Source organism: Glycine soja, chromosome 1 (genome assembly GCF_004193775.1).
Source record: "Glycine soja cultivar W05 chromosome 1, ASM419377v2, whole genome shotgun sequence".
NCBI lineage: Eukaryota > Viridiplantae > Streptophyta > Magnoliopsida > Fabales > Fabaceae > Glycine > Glycine soja.
The window spans coordinates 13,131,748-13,136,655 of record NC_041002.1 but is presented as its reverse complement, the minus strand read 5'-3'; positions in this window follow the sequence as shown (position 1 = coordinate 13,136,655).

The following is a 4,908-nucleotide window of genomic DNA, read 5'->3' as shown; positions in this document are numbered from 1 at the left end:
TGAGATTTGCTCTCTGGTAATCGATTACTAGCAGTTTGAAAATGTTTTAATTCAAATTTTTTAAAACCTGTAATCGATTACATAAGTCTTGTAATTGATTACCAGAGGGGATTTTCAGAAAATAATTTCCAAGAGACATATCTATTCAAATGTTTTATGAATGGCCATTCAAATGTTTTAAAGAGAGTTTTCATTGCCCAAACAGTTTTATCCTCTCGAAAGATCAAGAGTTTTTCTGAACTGAAATGTCTTATCCTCTCAAAAAGATTCCTTGGTCAACCACTTGCTTATTCAATAAGGAATTTTGATTGATCTTCATTTTACAATCTACCTCTTTTATGAGAGACCTCTTCTTCTCTTCTTCTTATTTCTGAAAAGGGATTAAGAGACCGTGGGTCTCTTGTTGTAGAGGATTCCTGAACACAAGGGAAAGGTTATCCCTGTGTGCATTGTTAATCCGAAAAGAGAGAGTGATAGTTCAATTGGGGAATAGTCTTTGCATCTTAATTCAACCCCCCTTTTTCTTAAGGTAACTGAGGCCATTTGTCCAACATCCTATTCTTGATAACTCACTTCTCTCTAAAAAGACAAAATGAGGTCACATGAACGTCTATATTTTTACTTGAAAACACAGTCAATCAAATGCCTTTTTATTTTTTATTTTGAAACTTATTTTTTATTTTGAAACTTATTTGTTTTGAACTTTGCTCGTTGTTTTACGGTACCCCCACCAACGTGCAAGATGAGTAATCTCTGATTGAACGGTCTTGGAAGTCAACACTCAGGAGCGCAGGTTGCTTGAGCAAACAGACCAATGGCTTACACTCACATTCCGGTGGAAGTTGAATAAGCAAAGATGTGTTCGTGAGAGGATGTCCATTTTATCCATATCATTTAACATTGTAATTGTGGTTTATGGCATAAACTTGAAAATCCTGATGAGTCATAACAACAGCTTCCAGAATTGCCCCATGTATGGTGTTGCTTGTCAATGTTAGGATTCAACAAGCGATTCTCCTCAAATTTCAGCCAGCCCGTATCAATTAGACCTTGCACCTTACGCTTCAGAGCCCTACAATGCTCAATGGAACGCCCCGGGGCTTCTCCGTGACAAGCACACGTTGCGTTCGAGTCGTATTCTCGGAGAAATGGAGGTTGATGAACCTTGGCTAGGGTTATGGCTACCATTGAATTATCAAGTAGATATGGGATCAAGTTTAGCATATGACAACGGAATTTGGGGTGAACCCTACAGGCTTTTTGCTGCAAAATTCCTTTTTGTTGGTGTTTTTTTTTTTTTTTGGTTTGTGCTAAAGGTGGTCTTCGTCATTGGAAGTGCGGTAGACAGGCTTTGTGGTTGATTTAGGGATGGCCTTTGTGGATAACTGGGTGGTGGGTAAGGAGGAGGTTTGTTATTGGCTGAGTAATGACATTGTTGGGTTGGTGGGAAACTTGGCCGTATAGGAATGGCAGTCACAGCATGGGTTTCTCCCTCTTTCTCACCCTCTTCATTTGCCCCAGTTTTCTCAGTCGTCCTAGTAGGATGATCAAATTTGCCTCTTTTCGGATCCACTTCGATCTTTTTGCTGGCGAAGACCAAATCTGTAAAACTTGAAGGTGTGTAACCCACCATTTTTTTCATAGTAGAACACTGGTCACGTGTCTACTATCATTGTGATAATCTCTTTCTCTGTTTTTGGGGGTGCTACTTGAGTTGCCAAGTCTCTCCATCTTTGGGCGTATTCTTTGAAAGATTCGTGCCCCCTTTTTGCACACTTTTTGTAGTTGCATCCTATCCGGAGCCATATCAGAATTGTACTGACACTGTTTAATGAAGGCAACCATTAGGTCCTTCCAAGAATGGACTCAAGAAGGTTCCTAAGTTAGTATACCAGGCGACAGTTGTCCTAGTAAGACTTTCTCAGGAAAAATGTATCAGCAGTTTCTCATCTTTTGCGTATGCCCCCATCTTCCGACAGTACATCTTTAGATGGTTCTTGGAGCGAGTAGTCCCCTTGTACTTGCCAAAGTCCGGCACCTTGAACTTGGGAATGACCATGTTTGGGTATTAGGAACAACTTTTCTAGGTTAGCAAAGGCATAATCTTCACCTCCTTCAATGGCCCTGAGCCTTTCCTTTAGATGATCCGCCTTTCCCTTTTCGGCCATAGCAAGAGGGGCTCTTCCCACCGCAAAATGCAATGGTTGTGGTTGTGGACGAAACTGAGGGCCCTCCAAAGTGTTTTCAAAGGGTATACCACCAACTGCTTGCCCTTCAGTGGCATATCCGAGCCAAGGCTCGAAGTCAGCTAGATTGTGGTGGGGAATTTCATGTGTCTCCCCCATGGTTTGAGAGATATGTGCCTGATGAGGTTATTGGTTCTCAATGAGTATCGGAGTGGAGTTATTGAGATTTTCATTGAGAGTGTATGCCACATTGGGTGGTGTATAGTTGGGAGGCAAGCCATATGATGGGAAGGCGTGCTCGTTTTGAATTTACACATCATGGGGTCGTCCGTACTTCCCAAATCTTTGCCTACCATATTTGAGGTTGGATGATTCATTTGCTTGAGGCCAGATGGGAGCATCGGGTTCACCTTAGCGACAGCGCTAGTAGCGGCAACTATAACCGCATTTGGCTTCCATTATCTTCTTCATGCTCATCATGGCCTCCATCATTGTGGCCATTTTCTCTTTCATGGCCTCCATGTCGGCCTTCATCTTCTCTTGCACCTCCTCTGCTTCACCCATTACTCTAGCTCTAGCACGAGTTCGGTAAGGGCGCCGTAAAGCGTGTCCTTTTCTTTTTGATAACAATGATTAAGATCATTTTTATTTTATTTTATTTATTTTTCAAGGAAAGAATGCAATGAGCAATGCAACCAATGAAAAGCATGGATGTATGCGAATGATGTACAGTTAAAGTATTGCGAATTTTTACGCAGGATATGGGGTTGAATCAATTTAGATTTTCAACATGGTCCATGACATCTTTGTCAAGGTGAAACTGGAAGTAACAAGGACATCAATAATCCTAAATATGTTTGGCAGTAGACGAAGCAGTGATGTGACTCGATTCGTCTTTTGCCCCAATTTTGCAAGACGGTTACTTCCATATTTCAACTTGACTTGATGAACCTTTTTGTAAAAGCATGAGCTTGGTTCAACCCTATAATCCAAGGAATGGCAATTTTGATCGCCAATACTTCAACAACATCTCATAGGGATGAATGACTCGGGCATACTTTAAGCTATGCATGGAAAATGTAATTATGAAATTGAGATGCCCGAAGAAACACCATTTCCTAGTTAACCATGCATTAGGTACCATGTTCAATTATTTTGTTTTGTTGTTGTGTGTTTTTTTTTTTTTTTTTTAGAAATGGGTTTATGATCCCAACATGGTTGGCTCATGGTGCCTAACACATGCAACTAAGAATGTAGTGTGAAGTTTCACGCTTCCCCTTTTTTGTTTTTGTAGAGGAAAACACAAGGATGAGCAAACATGAAAACAAATGGTATGCAATTTTGCAGATCAAAAAGTTTGTTGAACGCATATGCATGATGATGCCATGACTCATGCAAAATGTGAGGCTGGAATATGATAACGGACAAATGCAGGAACGATATGTTCATTATGATGTTATGAAGATATGCTTATGCGATGCATGATATGAATGCATTTTACGGACACGAGAGCCCGGAAAATTATCTCTTCTTACTTGCGCATTTGGGGGCGCAGTGCCCCATGTGCACAATTAAGAAGGTGATATGGACCTTCCGGCTTCCCGTGACAAAGGACGAGACCAACATACAATGCATGCTAGAGATAAAATGCGGGAGTAACTTGATTCACACTGATTTTTGGAGTAAAAACGTGGGATAAACTCATTTTATTCAAAAAGTTATAACTAGTCAAGATCTGAGCGACAATACAAACTTCCTAGCGGTTTCTAATCATATGGTCCATTAAGTCTATCATCTGTTGACAATAACTGAGAAGTCTGTCGATCTTCTTGGGGGCGAAGTAGGTGTCCGCCATTGCTTTGGCCTTGGCTAGCAATCGGGGAAGTTCTTGACTCCTGTTCAAAGTAAGAGCAAATCGGTCCGTCCACATTGTTGCCTCTTGGTGCCATGAATCAATTACCCTCTCCCTTGCTTCGCTTTCTGCTGATATCTTGGCGTACTCATCCTCTAGCCTTTGCTCGTGAGTCGCCGCTAGATTTAGCTTCTCTTTGCACTCATCGATGATGGCCCACATATTCCCTTCAGTCTCGCTTAACTGTTGGGACAAATTTCTTTTCGACCTAAGGTAAGCCTTTAGCTCGTCCTTCAAGATCATGCCTTTGACCCGTGATGATTCCTTTCACCTCTTCGGAGCTTGAGCTTACTATTGCTGCCCTATAAAGCCCCTCAAAACTTTGCTGGAACGTGTTCTTCCTTTCGGGCCTTCTTGGTTTCTCGTTCCAAGGCTTCAGCGGTGGCCATATTGACGTCCCTTAGTTCATCATACTCTTTTCAGACTTTGATGGCTATGGACTTGAACTTCTCTTCGACTACTCGGGCTCTTTCAAGCTCTGCCTTTAGGGCTTGTACCTCATCACTTTCTTCCGAAGCTTTAACCTCATCGTCCCTCACAGTCTTTAGATTTGGGAGCCAATCCAATCCTTGTGTTCGGACTCTCAGCCACTTATGATAGCCGCCGATGATCCCATTACTGCTTCCCCTAAGCTCTCTGTCCTTTCTTCACGCCGCATCCCATGCCTTGTGAACTCCTTGGAGTACCCTCGCGTTGTGGTCACTGAAACCTCGTGCGATGAAAGGCGTGATGCTTTCGTCTGATGGCACTCCTCTCATGGGACATCCTTCGCATGAAGATAGAATCCTGATTCTTCCTTCCTTCTAGCGA